The sequence below is a fragment of the Triturus cristatus genome, chromosome 4_2 (genome assembly GCF_964204655.1).
Source record: "Triturus cristatus chromosome 4_2, aTriCri1.1, whole genome shotgun sequence".
NCBI classification, from domain to species: Eukaryota; Metazoa; Chordata; class Amphibia; order Caudata; family Salamandridae; genus Triturus; species Triturus cristatus.
Window position 1 is genome coordinate 164,837,167 of NC_140586.1, and position 19,575 is coordinate 164,856,741.

General features: G+C 44.6%; 1 long non-coding RNA gene across 1 annotated transcript in view; it reads right to left on the reverse strand.

The window, feature by feature from the left end:
• Nucleotides 1-15,786, reverse strand: part of LOC146833268 (uncharacterized) — a 207,585-nt gene extending 191,799 nt beyond the window's left edge. The window contains exons 1-2 of the long non-coding RNA XR_014960215.1: nucleotides 15,351-15,786; nucleotides 6,459-6,568 (exon numbers count right to left, since the gene is read on the reverse strand). This is a non-coding gene — a long non-coding RNA (uncharacterized LOC146833268). The remainder of the gene's footprint in view (nucleotides 1-6,458; nucleotides 6,569-15,350) is intronic.
• Between the last annotated feature and the right edge of the window lie 3,789 nt (nucleotides 15,787-19,575).

The following is a 19,575-nucleotide window of genomic DNA, read 5'->3' on the forward strand; positions in this document are numbered from 1 at the left end:
CTCCAAGGTCGGCAACTCTATTCTTACGCCGCAACTTCGCCCACAAGAAATAAACAATTTTCAATGGTATATACAACGAAGCCATATTTGTTGCTTATTTATCTTATGCAATCAACAACCATTAACAAACTCAACAATACTGTTTGTTGTAGGTGTAATGTTACTTGTTGTCTTGTAGATCTGCATGCAATGACAAGCAGCAAAATACCAGTTGCTAAGCAGCACAGATTTCTAGTTTAAAGTGTATAAGCGACGCCCTTAATTATGTTGGTCACGCCCCTTTGGGAGACACCCCCCTCCCCACCCCGTTTTTTCATCCCACTTAAAGCCCTGCCATTACTGTAAATATTTCTCTTCCAAAAACACAATAGAACCCTACAAGATACTTCTCAACCCCTTTTGGTGGTTATTAGCCGCTTTTATTTTTATGGTCTGGCTTGACAGGCAGCTGTCGCCTGACTGAGATAACTACCAAGAGAGGGGCATTGGCTCGGCCCACGTCGGGGTCGTAGTACATGTTTTGATTGGGCAGAAGTTGCATGCTTCCAGAAAAATCAGTGCATGCCCTCCCCAAAGCTGTAAGCTGTGATACCTTTTTAGGTCTCGGCTAGCGATGGCTGCGCTTGTGCAGTCTCGCTCGCGAGACATAATGACTTGGGTGAAGAGGGGCTTGAACCCGCCCCTCTTCTTCCCTGTTCTCTATTGGCTGGCCTAGTAAATGCTGGCCAGCCATTGGAGAAGAGGTCCCGTCACTCTAATCCTGCCCCGTCCTTTTCGAATCGGGGGGCATGTTTTTTGCGAGAAGTCTCAGGGAGGAGACAACAGCAAAACACGCCCCCAATCCGAAAAGGACACTCCCTTTCTCCGAGGCATTTTCTGCCGTGCCTCGGAGAAAGGCGGTGGTGTCCCGGCGTTGCTCCCTCACCTGATCTCCTTCGTACTCCCACGCTGGCTCCTGCGTGGTGTCTCCGGTCTTGCTGTTTAGGCCCAGCTCGCCCGGCAGCCTATTGCCTTCCTCCGCCATCCTTACCGGAAGTAGATCTCGCCCGCCACCGGCTCCTAAGGCACCGGAAAACAGACAGCACAGACTGAGATGGTGGCCCTTTTCTGAAAACATAGACACCTCCCCGTGAGGCCTTATAAGACTTCGGGATTTGCAAAAAAAACCCTGTATTTTTGTCTCCTTTTCGTTTTTACCGTTATATAGCGCGAACTCAACCCGAAAGTATTTGAGCTCGTTACAAGAGCTCCGTTACACAACACATTTTTGTAGGTAGGAAAATTAAGTGCTTTGCCCAGAATCATAGGATTTTGAGCCCACGCTAAAACTCGAACCCGATTCCTCCGTTACAAAGTCGGCAACTCTGGCCATTACACCACATTATCTCCCGCTCTTACATTTTCCTTTGATTTAATTCAATATGCTTCGTAATGAATAAAAAATAGCATCGTGCATTCGAAAGTTGGGAGGTTTCCCCCCTGCGTAAGCAGGCACCTGGCTCCATTAAGTCATCTCTAAACAGAATTACTATCTCACAAAATCCAACATACTCCCATTCAAAGATGGCCGCCGTAAACCCGTCTGCCGTAAACCCGTCTGCCGTATTCAGCACGCTCATGCATTCGACTGTTTACCAATGCGGCAAACCGAGGGCTGTTCTGACTGCCTCCAGCTTTCCGGGCGGTGGCGGCTACTTGGTCACGTGAGTGGCTCGTCACGCAGGGCGGAGCTCCGCGGGCCCAGCCGCCGCCGAGGTCTCTGCGCTTCCGTCTGAAGCTGGGAAGGAGGAAGCACAGCCTGGACAAGATGGAGTCGGAGTCTGTGATCGAGGACAAGACTATCGAGCTGATGGTGAGTCAGTGGCTCAGACAACAGCTACCACTCAGGTCCTATGATCGCAGTCGGTTGCGTCTGTTAGGAGCTGGACATTAGTGACGCATGCTTTTGCCCGGTTGGAGGTTGACGGCCTTCTCTCTTACAGCTACTGAATCCGTCTCCAAGTCAGGGATCTTAGCCCCACTCCCACTACAGTGTGGATTGTCCTCTCTACTCATCCAGTGGGGTGTTCTTGTCCAGTCTGGGCCTTCCCTTCTTCTGCTGAGGAGTTATTTTTCTTCCCTTAGATGTTGGGTTTTCATTTTCCTCCTCTTCCAATAGAAAGAGGAGTGCAGTGGAGGCATATTTCCTAACTTGATCGAGGCAGCCCCCCCTGCCTCTCCGGTATGAGAGAGTCTTTCCATTTCCCGTTGGGGGATCGATTCCCTTCCTTATTTAGTGTGGGGGTGTCCTGTTATTCCATCTTCCTCTATGTGGAACCTTTCTTTTGCCCACCGGGGAAGGCCTCTTCCACCATAAATCGGTAGGTGTCTACCCATTATTTTAAAATTGTAGTTTCCTTCAAAAGCCAGTCGCTGGTCACACAAAGGTGGTTGTCTCTTTCCTTCAGAGGTGATGTTTGGGGTACGGTTTTGTACCTTGCTCTTTTCACCTTTATGTATTGGCAGCGACATTATATTGTACTACCTTGCCCATCCTTTACTCGGAAAACAAACGTGAGAGAGTGCATGGTGTTTGAAGGGACGGCACCCAAGTATATCCCTTGAACCCTGCATGGGAAATCTGACTGGTGGGGAACGTCTTTGAGAATCTGGGTCCTCTTCTATGACAGGCAAAGAAGCACAGTTTGACGCATGTCCAGCGGTCCTAGAGGGTGAGACAAATAATCTTAATCGTTTTCCTAGTGGCGGCCTAATTTAAGTTCTATTAAATAACAGGTGTTCAAACCCTTATTCAAAAATGTTTGGATTATGGTTTTTGTTTTAGAGCTTAAAAGGGCTCTGAAAAGCAAGCACACATTTAATAGACGGTTCCTTATATCACTATTTGTGTTGACTTATCGTAATCATTCTTCCTATTTGTCGATGCACTTTCTACTTATTATATCATGCGACTAAGTTCATAGGAGCAAACTGCATTGACAACATTTACAACTAAATATGATTAACGCTTTACCCATCACTAATATTGTTTTAAACTGCTCTTATATGTATGGTTTCATGTTCATGTGCCTTTGTGTTTTTGTGCGCTGTCAACTGGTATATCTAGAATCCGATGACAAACTACATGTTTGTTGATTGTTAGTCTTATTTTTTTACCCCGCCCATTACGTAGAAAGCCACCTGCCATGCTACATTTTGTCATTTGTTTGAAAGGCTAGTTACCAGATCGCTTGGAAACATATGTTCCATTGGTACACCTTAAAATGTTTTTGCGTGAAAGTTTTAACACCAACAGTTGGGTAGCTCTAGATGCTGTGGTCACACACCAATTTGTTAATGGGAAAAAAAACAGAGTATGCCGAATTTAGTTTTAAACAAACCGTCTTGTAAATAGATGGCCATTTTGACTCCCGTTTATTCCGAAGATTACACATCACATCAGTGCATGGATTTTTGTGCATCAATTCGGTAATTTCGCGCATGCGTTTTGTAGCCGCATATTTTTCTACTATCCTTCAACTTTATGGTTTGGATTTCTTAATGAAGTTAGTTTCGTTCTTGTGTATGGACGTCCCTGATATGTTCCTTTGAGATGCTAGAAGTCATCTTCTTTTTCGTGTGTTAACTATTACCAATGTGATATGTCCAAAACGCAATTGCAAGGATGAATGTTAAAATTAATGCAACTCTAAAAAGCATGTACCTCTTACCATGCACGGGCTTTCTAAGCACTAGATGTGGCTTATCAACAGCATGTTATAGAAAGTAAAGTTGCTTTGCGCCCTTGGGGTCGCAGCCCTGTAGTGCATGTTTCAGTATTTTGAAAATCAAGTATGATTTTGGGGCCCCGTGTCCATATTTCTTTCAAAGAGGTACAGAAATCAAAACTAAATGATTTTCCAATTTTTGAGAGTGCACATTTATAGTTACTTGTGTTGTGCAAAAACTCCTGTACCTCAAAAATGTTTTGGGTGAATTTACGTTTAATTTATAGAAATGCACAGTTGGTCAGATGTCCTACTATTTTTATCAAACCACTCCCTAACCTTGCCATTGTCCTTTGTTACGGATTGTCTGTTTACGGAATATTGCATCTTTATTTTCTCACAAGGCAGAATATTATCACTTTTAGGTGCTCTTTTGTTGGGTCTCTAGACCCGAAAAGTTGACCAACCCAGAATATATACAGACCAGTGGATTGACAGCAACCCAGCAAGTGTTTTGGTCTTACATGTGACTTTTCAGGATTACCTCTATTTTCTAGTTTAAAACAGTAGGTTTTATGAAATGATCAGTTTTCTAATAGTATTTGTTATGTCTCTTCTTAACCATTTTGTCTGGGTATTTACCCTCCTTTTCCTTTCTCCTCCTTATTCTTTCGTTTGCAGTCTCCCATTCTCTGAGCTTTCACTCCTTATGTCACCCAGACCACCTCTTCCTTTAGCTTGATGAGGTGTACATTCCACCCAACTGTCTGCCTTTTTGGGGAGATAATTAGATTTTTCCATGTGTCTGTTTTTGAAAGTGCTTATCTTTTTGAGTGATTAAACATTGTTTATGTGTAAGTAACACAAGGTTGTGTTGTATCAAATTTTTCCTGGTTTGGCAGTGCCATACTTGCATGCTTTTTCGGTCTCGGCTGCGAAAGGCTGCGCTTGCGCAGTCTCGCTCCGAGATTTAATGAGTTTGAGTGACTTTGAGAAGAGGGGCTTGCACCCGCCCCTCTTCTCTCCTGTTCTCCATTGGCTGGCCTCTTAAATGCTGGCCAGCCACTGGAGAAGAGGTCCAGTCACTCCGTTGAAGCCCCGTCCTTTTCGGATCGGGGGGCGTGTTTTTTGCGAGAAGTCTCAGGGAGGAGACAACAGCAAAACACGCCCCCAAATCCGAAAAGGACGTGGCGTTTCTCCGAGGCATTTTCTGCTGTGCCTCGGAGAAAGGCGGTGGTGTCCCGGCGTTGCTCCCTCACCTGATCTCCTTCGTACTCCCACGCTGGCTCCTGCGTGGTGTCTCCGGTCTTGCTGTTTAGGCCCAGCTCGCCCGGCAGCCTATTGCCTTCCTCCGCCATCCTTACCGGAAGTAGATCTCGCCCGCCACCGGCTCCTAAGGCACCGGAAAACTGACAGCACAGACTGAGATGGTGGCCCTTTTCTGAAAACATAGACACCTCCCCGTGATTCCTCCTGGTTACAAACGACGCCCACATGCGGGGTTGCACACTGAGGAGAGTGCGCGAGTTCCCGCGAGAACTGGCTGCCTCGCGAGAACTCAACGGTCGTTTCCCAATTGAGGTTCAGCAACCGAAAGTACGAAGCGTCCGAAGTACCAGTGGAAAGAGACGGAGATACCGAGCCAACTGACGACGGCTGCTAACACGCTAAAAGCAAATCCTGACATATATATATAAGAATAAATCTCGTTTCCATGGCCACAGAAACAAAAGGACAGTTTTTGTGTCACGCAGTCCTTTCAATGTAACGGGGCCTACCATCTTGGGATAGTGACGTGTTTCTTAATGACTCTCCCATCAATTACAGCATCTTGAATTACAAGTTGGAAGTGCTCCAAACATATGGCATTCTACCAGGCCAAACGAACATTTTTTGTATTTATATTCTTTAAAAATTGTGAAATGATTAACACTCGTGAGGATGATCAAAGTTAGACATGGAGTGTTTAAAAATTATTTGCGACATGCCTCTCAGATTCACACTCGTTTCTCGTCAAAGTGCTTTTGATTGCCCGGCCTCTCTGGACGAGGCTTACAAGATGGCTGTCGTTCTTGCTATAATGTGCCCGTTTTTTGGGGCAGGTACAGGCAAAGTTCACATTGAGTTTTCTGCGCGCATGTTCATCTGCATCTTTGCATGTCGCGTCGCGTAGCCATATTAAGGATGGGCAAAACGACCCTATACGAGTGGACTATTGAGTTGTTTTGTTTGGTCTCGGCATTGGTTAAGTTAGAGCTATTGGCATTGCTCATGACAATGCCGTTTCTTTACATGTTTTAAAAACAAAAACATAAACAAAAATAATGTCATGAGCAATGCCAATAGCTCTAACTTTACCAATGCCGAGACCATTGCATTGTAAATGCTTGTTTCACAATGTGACTGCTTTATTGCTCTTTGAAACAGACGGCTTACCCGCACTATCGCAGGATATATGTTTTTGACGCAAAATTGCATGTTTACATACTTTTTCATAATAAGCGTTCCGTTAGACACCTGTTAAAATTAAGCCCCTGGAAAGAGGGGGGGGGTTAAGAGTGGGAGAGAAGAGGCTGCTAGGGGAAAGAGAAAGAGAGACGGTGCAATCTGCTGCATTGTGTTACAGGAAGTTACATCAGCTGCACAATTACTGACTCCGCTCTATAGTGCCACTGTTGTTGTGCACGGTGCCTTAGTGCACATTGGTGAATGCAGGTGCACTAATCTCGCTTTGGGCAAATCAATGCTTACCAAAAGATGAAAATCTTTCCTCTGCCATCCTTGCAGTCTGAATATTCCTTATGGAGAAGGGCCATCTGCTTATGCCGATCGGCAGCCTGAAGAAGCTAGCGCTTTGAAGCCTGCAGAGATGAGGAACATAGCACATGTTTCAGTAGTGCGTTAAACAGATGTGCCAACATGAAAGAAAAGGGGGGGAGGAAAGGGGGGGTTAAGAGTGGGAGAGAAGAGAAGCTGCACAATTACTGACTCCGCTCTATAGTGCCACTGTTGTTGTGCATGGTGCCTTGGTGCATTTAATTTAACAGTTTGCTCCGCCCAGGATTGCTTAGTAATGCAGTAGAGAGGCGGGGGGGGGGGGAGTGGAGGCCAGCAGAGTGACGCGATCTGTGGTGGGGGAGGGGGAGGGAATTGAAGAGCAAGCAAGAAGGAGAGAGGCATGCAAGGCTTAATGAGCCTTGACAGAAACCCACACGGCGGCTGTGTGCATGCACGCCCACGTGCACGCAAGCTTGAGGCCAGCAAAAGCCTCTGGTAGCACTTTGAAAACCCCCTTACTAAAAGTCGAGCAAGCTCGACCTAAAAAGAAGACTTCATACCTTTATAAACAGGGAACAAGTCCTAAAAAAAGAAGTGGGGGGACTAACCTAGTTAATCAGTATGCAAGCGACATCAAGTCACATGACATCACAGGAAGTGGCATCATCAGAAGTGACATCAGATTTTAAGCCCTCACATATATGTTTAATATGTCTATCATGAGTACATTGGAGCACATTCCGAGTATAGAGATAAACCCTCCTGATTTCTGCAGAATATTCACACTTGTGTAAGCTAAACATAAAACAATGTTGCCCTTTGTCATCGTAAACCTCCTCTACCCATAGTGCTTTACAAGAAAAAATAGTGATATCATATTTAAATTATTACAGCGCCTCCTCAGGGGTAGTAAGCACTATATAAATGTTATTTATTTTATGTAAATACTGGGAAAGACCAACACATCTGACATTCTTACAGCACATGCATATCTCCTAAACAAAGTGAAAAGCTGCCTCTTTAAAGTATGTGTGAAGTGCTAACAAGGTGTGAGCCTTTGTTTCCTCTCAGCTTCATTTGCATCAGGTGTGAGGCTCCTGACTGCTCCCAGCCAAGAGACTCGAACAAAATGAGGCCTGATGACCCCTTAGATTCGGCCTTTTCTATGGGCCCAGTACGAGTCTGAACTAAGAAAGTCCCCTCCCCACCTGCATGTTGTTGCGTAACGATAGTAGACAACAAGGTGCAGGCGCTGCTGAATGTGTCCTGGTGTTTGCAAATTACACCGGGACGAATTCAGCATAATTTTCAGTGGGGCCCCACTTCTTGACAGGGTGGACCTGTGAAAATAGTGGGTGGACGCCGTCCACCCGCGTGTACCCCCGACTTGTGCCATGTTTTTAAATGTTACTCAATAGAGGGGTCCCCGCATCGCCAATAATTAAGGGAGTTGCCCCAGCAAACTTCCCATCAGCCATCAGAAAGCAACAAGGGTACACATAAAAGAACTGGCAGTGCTGTGAGGAGATAGTATGGGTAATCCCTATTCTGGGAAGTGGATAGCAGTAAGCAGTCAATGGGCACATACCCTAATTACATGAATACTGGGACGGAGAAGTGGAGATGTTGAGATCTTAAACACACTTGCCAACATTTTACAAAGGGCAAGTGGCAGATTTTTAAATAAAAATCTGGAGAATATATTCTCCCCATTGAGTTATATTGTAGCAGTGGCTATTTTAGGCGGGTTACAGCTAATGTAAAACCATTTGTGACTTTAAACATTCTGGAGTCTCCCACCTGAATCGGGTCTGCAGGCATGCATGCTTAAACGACTATCAGGTAAAATGAAGAAATCACGTTATCTTCCCCAGTCCCCCATCTTTTATGATGTTTAGTGCCTTTTTAGGTCGAAGCCTACCAGACTGCACAGATGTCTGGTTGTTAAAATACTTTTTTGTTGTTGAAAATATGTTTATTAATTTTTTGAAAACATGTTAGCGGATACCATTTATACAAATACATTTTTGTCATAAAGGAGTAGCCACCATACATATGCACATAGAAGTACAATAGAATGCAAAGGTGTTTTCTTTTTCTTCTCCCTAGGGACGGAGTGCCGCCCTCCTAAGTGTCTCGGTGAGTGACTTTCAAAGGTTGTGCGATCTATGGCCATATCCATCAACAATACACATAGACATTTACCTTACCAGTCCAACTCTCCGTACAATATATGTTCACTCATTTCCTACAGCAAATCTAGAGTGTGAACACAGACTCAGGCACAGAATATAGTAACCAGCCAAGCAGGACTTCTAGTGGATCCCACAGGCTGCTGAGTAAGGGCAGCCTCACTGGCCCTCTCGAGTGCAATAGGCCATATGATGTAATTGTTGAAGGAACAAACAGAAGAGAGAAAGAGCATACCCCCAATCCAGAAGATTTGCTGTGCTCGCTTAACATGAAAGAAAACTTAACCAAAACGTCTAAAAAAACAATAACTGCCAGGAGTCTATGTGTTTCGACTGTGAAAAGGAGCGAAGTATCGACAATGTAAGGGGGGGCAGATCTGTCCACAGAACAGAGCGAGTGGGGCAAAGCATTTGGGGCAGCCTATATGTGCCTATCTACTCTTCAGTCCCAGACCCGTCGCCCTGAGGGTCCTGGCCCAGTACATGACGTGCCTCCCACGAATGGGCAATATCTCTCCATGGTTCTGCATATGGCTTACGCTGCTGTTGTGAAAAGACTTTTTGTGCACATTCTGAAAGCTTCCCTGGAAATTCATCCTGCCCGTTGCTTACCATTGGCTTTGTGGTTTGTAAATCACATTTTCTATTTGCTGGCTGTATTTATTTTAGGCTGTCCAGACCATCTTCGTCCCTCCCATGGAGCATAGCTCGTTCACCATCGCGCTTTGTATTCTTCCAGATGTGTTCCCTTTCTGTCAACAAGCCTTTACATTTTGTTCTTATGCCTTCAAAGACAGAGGTTAAATGTCAGGCTCTGTCTTCCGAGGAAGCTTGGTGTTTACTTTTCTTTCTCGGACTTCAAAGTGAGAGGATTTATGTGACAATCTTGCTAGATAGTGGGAATGAAAACGTTTTTTCGTAGAACCCAACAAAATTTAAATGACTTCATATGAACAGTGCAAATATTTCAGAATATATCAGAATTCGGAAAGCAAAAATGAAGCACATGTTTTTATTACTCTGAAGTGTGGTGGAAACAAATATATTAATACGATACTGGAAGACCGTCCTTATTGGCGGGGGATCTTTATACCTGGCCTTTATCGACCTCAAAACTGCATTCGATCTCGTTCCCCGGGCCAAACTTTGGCAGGTCCTATATGAAATGGGGCTACCACGATACCTTTTGGAGTTTATTAAAAGACTGCACGATGGTACATATGCAAGAATTAGATGGGGGAGTGAAGGCCAATTGACCGACCGTATTCCTGTTCAGAGGGGAGTTCGCCAGGGATGTGTGATGGCTCCGACATTGTTCTCCCTCTTTATTAATGGGGTGGTAGACCATTTGAGGGAGGACCCAGCGGATGCCCCTGCCCTGGCGGGGGAAAAAACACCTACCCTCCTCTTTGCAGACGATACACTCCTCATGTCTAAAACTCCTATGGGTCTTCAGAAACTGCTTGATAGGTTCAGTGCCTTTTGCGACAATCGTGGACTTACCATCAATACCGCTAAGACCAAATTGATGGTATTATCCAGAAATAAAAAACATAAGAAAATCACTGTCGCACTAAACGGAACCCCATTAGAAGAAGTGGATGCCTTTGACTATTTGGGGGTCAGGATAAACTCTAAAATGAAATGGGATTCCCACATTGTCAAAATGTCTCTAAATTTAAAGAGAGTGACAGGAGCTATCCTCAGAGATCATCGTTTATCCTCTACCAAGCCCATTAGTCCTGCTTTATTAGTATATGAGGGTAAGGCATTGTCTGCTGCTACCTACGGGTCTGAACTGTGGGGATCGGAAAGAGTTGCTGATTTAGTCTCTGTAGAACACAAATTTATGAGAGAATTAGTGGGTCTTCCAGTCTCCACCCCTATTAAGCCGTTACTTTATGACTTGGGACGTCGTTCCATCAAAGACATTGTTGGTCTCCGCCCCGTTTTATTTTGGGTCCGGCTTAGGAGGACCCCAGAACTGAGTAATTATGCAGCAGTCCTCGACGAACTCATTGCTTTAAATGGTTCCAGGCCGATCCCATGGTTGAAAAATTTGAGGGATATGGTAATTAAGCTAGGACTAAAAGAAGAATGGTTCTTGCAGCAGCCCCCGCAAAAAGATATTATTAAGAAATTATACTGGTCAAGCGTAGAGGGAATGACTCTGACAAATCCTAAGCTGGGCACTTTAACTGACGCATTTATGACCCGCAAGCCAGTACCGAAGCTGGAACCGTTTCTAGATTTCATCTCTTCATCAAGGGATAGAGCTTTGTTCCTCAAAATGAGGTTTGGCACACTACCCCTTAATGTTTTTACAACCAACTGGAAAAATGTTAAACCTAATCTTGCAGCTTGCCCGGGTTGTTCCAATCCTACTGAGTCACTGGGGCACTTCCTGTTTGCCTGTAAGGCATACAGGGCACCTAGGAAACGCTGCTTAACCCCAGTTTGTAGTAATCTGGGAACCAGGCAGTCATCAGTGGCCCTCCGTATCCTAACAACGGATACCACATCCATGTTGGTAATTTGTAGGGTAGCTAAATATCTTGGGAAAGCATGGCAATTACGATCTAAGCTGGTTGAAGCAAGCATCGCTTAGACTCCCATTTTGTCTTCTCATGCCTTCTATATGAAACAACTTTCTATTATTGGATATGTATCCCTTGCCTACATCCGCTTACCTCTCTGTTTTATTTAATTTCCCTCTTTTATCATTTTTATGAAACTTCTAAACGTATACTTCTATATGTTTTTACTAATTCCTGTGGTTTTTATTCATGTTGTATTGTAACTACTTTTATGATACCTTGTTATCGAATAAAGTATAAATCAATCAATCAATTAATACGATCAAAACAAATCAGTTCACTAGGTGATGCCATTTCCACACATTATCCTTTGTGCACTGTATAGTTTTGCCAGTAAAACTGTATGTGCAAATGTAATGGTCATTTCAAATCAAAATGCTCTGTCTGTAATGGCAGTGAGCTAACACACCATGCAAATTCCACTCTAAGCCAGTCCACGCTACGCCACTCCACTCTATGCCACTCCACTCTACGACACTCTGCTCTATGACATGACACTCAACTCCACCATACTCCACTCCAGTCTATGCAACTTCACTCCAGGCCACTCTTCTCCACTCTATGACACTCCACTCCACCCCACTTCACTCTATGATGCTCCACTCTACAACACTCAATGCCACTCTATGACACTCCATGTCACTTTACTCCACTCTACACCACTCTACCATATGCCAATCCACTCATTGACACTTTACTTCACTCTACACTACGCCATCCCATTCTACACCACTCCACTGCACTCTATGTCACTGCACTCTACGCTATTCCACTCTATGAGACTTTACTGCACTCTACACCCTCTACTCTGACACTCTTCTTTACTCCACTCTATGCCACTCGATGCCTCCACTGTATGACATTCCACTCTATGACATTTACTCCACTCTTCGTCCCTCCACTCTACTCCACTCTGCGACACTTCACTCCAGTCCATGGCACTCCATGCCATTCCAATCCACTTTGTGACACTCTACTCTGCTCTACTCCACTCTTCGCCACTCCTACTCTACCCCCTCTACTCTACACCACTAAAGTTTAGCCATGCAGAGGAAATGCTTGCAGACATGGTTGCTTTACAGTTAGATCTTACACTGACTAACCTCGTAGGCTTTGTAAAGCAGATACCAAAAAGAGCGTGTAGATGCACAGCAATAGCTTTACTTTTGGTGAAACAACAAATTGCGATGTGGAGTAAAAGTATCCCAGAAACAGGAATGGTTCAGAGATCTAGTACAGTGTAATACCCACAGTGAAGTCTTTGCAGACCTACAGCCCCGACTTCCAGACCAAGGTACAACTGGAGACTCCTGAGATCCTATCTGGCTCAGACTACTGACTCAGATACTATCTCCAGTGCAAAGGCAGAAGACGATGCTGTTGCCACGGAATGCTCCTTGGTAGCTTCAAGGTTGTGTAGTTCTCCTACTCACGGATGCACTGCACAACGTGCTCCTTAGAGATCGACAACAACTATTTGCTACAAAATTGTCTCGATCAAAATGGTTACTCTCTTACCCTATCAATTGCCTTGGAGGGGCCATCCACCATATACTACCAGACTGTAAAACCTGTATATATGTACTCATGTTGGCATAATATTATACTGCGTACTGTACTGTGATGTGCATATACTGCAGTGTAACACTGTACTGTAACATTTTGTTATTTGTTTGAGGAAATCCAATGAAAACTTTAAAAAAAACTTTTAGCCATGCTGTACAGCAGCCACACTGTTGTACAGCATGGTTTAAAACACATTGGCAAAGCCAATAGCGCCTCCTTAGGCAATACCTATTGGCTTTTCCAATGCTTGTTAAGAAATATTGTGACATTGTTTCCTAGAGGACCACATAGCACCAGGCGACGTAAGGAAAGAACAGATAAACAGGCCCATTAAAAGACAGCATGTAGGGAGGCAGAGATCTGAGCAAGATCAGATCACTTCATCAGTGCTTTAAATGGGCCAGTACTCACAGGTACGGAGTACCGGCACTCCTTGTTTTTATCAAGCTGAGTACCGGCACTTTTCTAGTGCCAAGGAGAGTACCGGTACTTGGATTGATCAGATGGGCACTGGGCCGATGCCTGAGGGCCAGCTGTGCCCGGTTTATTTGGCAGCATGTTGGCTGTTTTGGCGCCTGCTGGAGGCCTGTCGCAGAGGTAAGTGGGCCTCTGCTCCCGAAGCTCTGATTGTCCTCAGCCGCCCCCTGTCGGGCCTCCATGCTGGGTCGTCTTGTTAGTGGATTGGACATCGGCTGCCAGGGGCACAGTGAATGGGTGGGAGGGAAGAGAGCCTGCATATGTGACCATGCCATTAAACGCTTGGCATCCCACTGAGGTCTGACTCACTTGCTCCTGCAATTCCACCCCCCCCCCCCCCTTGTCCACCTGCTGGGACATTGACAGGGATGAGGTGGTGGTGATGGCCTACGCGGCCTGCCTGGAGCCCAGGTGAGGTGGGAGGAGATGTACTGACCTGCCCATCGGAGGCCAGTTTTGTTCTTTCCCTGACCTCTGCCCTACTGGACTCTGCACATGCTCACGACCCTGCTTACTGTCTGCCACTGCAAGCTCTCCGGCCTTGGGGCCTTCTGCCGAAGGAAGAGGAAGGAGAATGGGGTGAAAGAAGGTAAAGAGTGAGGGGGCAGAGATAGAAGGGACAGAGGAGAGTTTAAAGCGGGAAAAAATAGGAGACAGAAGGGGTAAGTGCAGACCGAGATGGGGAAGAGATCGAGACGGCTATGGAAAGAGTAACAGAGGCACGGAGATGGCAGATTAGAAATAGAAAGAGTGATAGTAGAGGATTATAGGATACTTTAGGGGTAGAGAGAGTGGGGCAGCAAGAGAAAGCAATACAAATGGGAGAGAAGTGAGTGGGGGAGGGATCGCGAGATTAGAGATGTGAAGATTGATAGAGAGTATTTGTCTGCTTGTTTGTGTGCGTTTGCCTGGTTGTGTGTATGTTTGTGTGTGAGAGAGAAACTAAATCAGAGAGGAAGAGAATTGGGACACCCAGGAGGTATTTGAAAAGAAATGCGTTTAATACTTCTTATTAATGATGCTATGCCAGTCTCTCTCGTCCTGGTGCACATTGATTCTTAGCCTGGAAGGGCTAATAGTACTGTTGGTGGCTTGGCTGCATTCAGGGTTTAGATGCTCCTTGAATTGCTCCCAGAAGTACTTCACACCACCCATGATTAGTATATGTACCTGATAATCTGCACATATGGAAAGTTTGAGACAACTGTCAAAGGCAAACATGCCAACCCTCCCGATTCAGGCGGGAGACTACCGATTTGAAGGCTAGTCTCCCGCCTCCCGATTCCTGCAAGCAAAAACCCGATTCCTCGGGGCTTTCAGCGGAGTATTGTGTAACGTGCTAATTCTTCCAGCAATAGTCAGGGCGATGCAGGGGCTCTAGAAGGTGTGACAAACCAACAAAGCCTCATTAACAAGCGAATGGTCTTTTAAAGAGCTGTGAAGTACTGGGGGGGGGGGGGGTGGCTGTGTGGGTGCCTGGGAAGCTGTTTCAGCCCAGGCTGCCATGGGGGGGGCGGGGGGTGGAATGCAGGAGGTTGGTATATGCACTGCCAGCAACCTGCCAGTGCAGAAGACTTGCATCACCCTCTCTCTGCCTGCCATTGCGCTCCATGCTTCTGAAAGGTAAGGAAAAACCGTGCATTTGTCTTTCAAGTGTCCGAACCTGCAGCGGCGCACTTCCAAAGCCCTAACATGACAGTAACCCGATTCAAGGCCCCATTCTCCCGATTTTTTTTTTTTTTAAATCTCCCACTTTGCTCTGCTGAAATGTTGGCATGTATGGTCAAAGGCAATGCAAGGGCAAAATGAAAACTCAATAGAAGTGTTTCTATCATCATGTCTCACCCCTGATTGATTGACCCCGCCTCTAACCCCGCCCACTAGCCACGCCCCAACTCAATTTAATGAGTACCTGCACTTATTTGTTCCCATTTAAAGCACTGCACGTCATGGAAGACCCAGCTGAACACCATTTTCATTCACTGGCTCACTAAAACGCCACTTTACCAGCTGTAATCATTGCTTTTACTTACACAACGATGGATTCTGGAAGTTGTAGTCTTGTCTCAATCTAACAAACTGTACAAACGAATAATGATTTCTAATGAGAAGGCCACACGACTGGAAGTCGTCACCCGCTGCATTCTGGTCACCCTAAACATGTCCGACTCCAGAAAGCGTCTCCGGCGGCAAGTTGGTGCACGTGAGGTCCGGTGTACCAAAACATACCCTGTATCCTCCCTCCATAGCAACTGCCGATGTGACAGAACGGAGGCGCCAGCGAGGGGTTATCACCGGGGAGCCACGGCGAGGCGCGGCCGAGTTCAGGAGTGGGGTCTCCTGGGGCCCCGCCACAGATTAGAACACCGAGCTACTGGGAAAAGGACAATGGCCGGAAGAACATTAGAGCAAGGGTGGCAGGAAGTGCGACCGCGCGAGGGAGGAAGTTGGCCATGGCGGTTCAGTCACCTCAGGAGGAACTGCCAACGCGAATGGACAATACTTGATTGACGCTTGGGGGCACGAGCTCACGAGCCCATGGCGTGCTCCAGGACAGCACCAAAACTTTAAAGAAAAAAATGTTACAGCCCATGGAAGCCAGTGTCACAAACGAGACGATTGAATGGCCACTTATTAGTAATATCTGAGTAGAATTGGTGAAATCCATGAAAAAAGACGCAATTCTCAATGTGCAAATGTGCCTGTAGGCATGCTAAACTAGACACTACTCTTAAATTAACTGATAACCGTGTCACTACACTCAGTGGGGTAACCACATCATTGGTCTCTACGACCTCCAAAATAATCAGTAATCTGGCCGGATTTTACCAAGAAATACACCCCAAAAGTATAGATGCAAGACAGCACGGCTGGTTAATATACATGCTGCAGAGAACGCCGTGCAGCCCCCGGGTTTCAAATCTCGGTGGACTCCGCGCTTGCGGGGGTCGGTATAACTAGAACCACTAAAATGAAATAAAGTAGACCAGTTCCACGAAGCAGCACAACACTAAGCAGTAAACAAAACAAGCAAAGTCACTAGGTCTCACGTTTGCACATAAATTGATGGTTCAAACTATTTGCTTTGCCAACGGTTATAGATTTTTGTTCTAAGCATTGATGACGCCAGTACAGGTGTCTGACCGTCTGCTTACCGTTTTTGAATATATAATTTGCAAGATGGCTACGATGCTGTGCAAAGATACAATATCAAATCCATCATGGAGTCCTATTTTTTATACTTCCAATATGGCCATCACATAGCGTGACGCAGCATGAAGCAACATCACAGCCATTTTGAAAGTATAAAAATGTCAGATGCCAGGGGAACGCTATTGGCTATGTGGGTGTTTGTGTTGCAATTCTACAAGCATTGGCAATGACAAAAAGACAAGCAGTAGTGGGTGGCAGCAGACTCCAGCATGGCAACAGCCGGGGCGCAGAGAGGCGCAGAGAAAAAAGAATGATCTGGGCAATAGGAAAAAGGTTAAGGCCATAATCACAGAGAACTACTTAAAGGAGTGTCACAAAAACAAAAGGTAGAATTAAAGGCAAAGCCATGTAAGCTTGCACAAAATGCTTTTGCTTTGAGGACAGTCCACCCAACCAATGGCAATGGCAAGTCTTAAAAAAAATTGGCCACAGCCAATGGGCTGAAGGGAAGTGACCATCAGCCCCCTGTATTGTTTGTGGTATGTATCTAATGTTATATGAGTAACTGTGGGTCTTTGACGGCTACAGATGTCTGTAGACAAGACCTACAAATGTAAATGCCTAAACATATTGAATTGAAAAAATGTAAGCCAAAGTTAATATTACTTTTTGTGTTCAAATATTTTATTGTATTTGGATAAAAAAAATACAGTTACAAGGCAGTAGCAATACAAACCAAAAAAATCAGAAAACGATAAATAACAATGCAGAATATTATTTTTGAGCATTGGTGCTTAATGGTTATGCATCTAAACATCATGTGCTCAACTATGCGAGTAGTTAACAGCTAGCATCGGCAACTAGTGTTATCACCTTGATGCTTCAGTGAATCTTTGAATTGAATGAAGGGTGAGCAAAGAAATGTCAATATTTCACATTTTCTGGGGTAAAATATGGCCAGATATTGAGATTTTCGGGCATGCCATTGCTTTGAAAGCTCAGTAAAATTTGGAAATATTAAATAGCCAGGGATAACATTTTTGCACTATACAAATAAATTTGCACATAAGTACCAAAGTTTTAAAGGCTAGTAAAATAGTATGTTTTTCTTAAATGTTTTAGTAAATCGCTGGTCTGAACTGATGTTTATAATGTATTTTTCTGTGTTAGTATTTGAGGAAATTGCATGAATAGACTCTTATGAATTTAAGACTCATTTGCTATGTTTTATAGGGTGTGTTATAAAGAGTGTTCTAATTGTAAGATTTTAATTAATCATACAATAACATTATTTACTTTACTTTACCCATTGCTTTGAAAGGTCACAAGGTCTGAGAAGGACATGGTAAGCCACTCGTCAGTCTTTGCAAAAGATGAGCCTAACTCTGCCACATTCCTCACACTACCGGCCATTTAGAGACATCGACCGCTCTAAAAAAATAAGCTCCCTATGGGGCTGAAGAAGGGACTCTTGCATGATTCGGAAGATCGTGCGTCCCCACGTCAGCACGCAGAACAATCTTGTCTATGCAGTGGAGGTCATTATGACATGGACTGAGACCCAGAGCAGAGCTCTGTGGTCTGTATTTAAAACACCATGGGGCAGATTTACAAGCCCCTTGCGCCACTTTTGCGTAATTTGTCCCATGTTAAAAATGATGCAAAAGTGGCGCAAGGGGCTTGTAAATCTGCCACCATGTACATCCTACTTGCCAAGTGTGACTAGCATCAGTTCGCCAGATTTGTAGAGGACTGACAGTAGTGGCAGCCATAGTGACAAAGCAGGCCTGCTCGTGCCAGGGGGACCCACCTTCTGACCTTTCCCACGTAAATTGCAATACATAAAAGTGATCTCATACCACAAGATTAATCTGATAGCAGTCTTAAATAAGGGATAATAAAAAAGGGTCCGCTGATCCGTCTTCTTATTATTCTAGACTACAATGCATTTATTAAAAGTACTCCAACACAGCCAACATGTGTTTCATCATGCAGGTGGTAACACAGTGACTTTGTCAGGGCTAGGAAAGACACACAGGCCATATAATGAATATTTCATTACATTTATATACAAATACTAAAGGGACTCCCTTTACCAGTGCAAAAGAACACAGGACCATCCCTTTTCACTTTAGGTTTTAATCACGAGGTGCGTGCCATTCGTACAGTACATTTATAACAGACAACAGATCTGTGTCCCATACATTACTTAAGCATTCACATGGTCAAAAAAACGTTGACATTCAGCGTTAGTATAATACATTACATTATGTCCTATGTCAGCTATCCTTGGAATATGTAAAGAAGATATAAGGATACCCTGAACAAAACATTTTTGGGACATTTTGATTATTTGTGGTTCCAAAGTCTCATGTTTTTGTGTGTGATCACCGGGAGATTTGTGATTTTCACTTTGTATATGTTAATGTGATGTATTGTTCTTTATGTTCTCTGGACAGCCGTTGAAAAGAGAAATATGAAAAGAGATAGATTAACGTGTTTTGATATATGAAAACAAGTTGTGAAACCTTAAAATCTGAATCTCTCGTTTTCTAATTTAGCTGTGCTTCATTCATGCCCACCTTTGACCTGTTTTCAGCCTGACTCTATCCTTGACACCACACTTGCATAAACATTAGGTCACAAAGCTAAAGTTGAGACATTGTAGGCTGCGTAAACATGCAGAGTCAGTTTGCTCGAAGATTTTCAGGCAATAGTTAATCCTTAAGTAAAGTCTACTCAGAATAGCACATTTTGTTATTCAGCCTTAAAATGTAGAAATTGCACAAGACACCGAGGCTGTCAGATTCTTGCCTTAGCTCATTTGTGTGTTCTTTCCAAAGTTCTATTTACCTCTGGGCGTTCCTTGTTTGTGATCTTCCCTATGAAAACCCATGTAGCCATTGTTCAAGTGTGCTCCTTTCCTTGAGTAACTCCATGGTGCTCGTTGGATGGAATGCTTAATAAATTACCTATGGTTTGTACTTCGCTCCACTGTTGATTCCTCCTTACTTGATAAGAACCCGTGGCGAAGTGGTGATCCCTGCACCAGCAGGTTATTAGTTAATCTGCTCCACAAAGTTAATGGTTGTGTTGTGTCAGTGG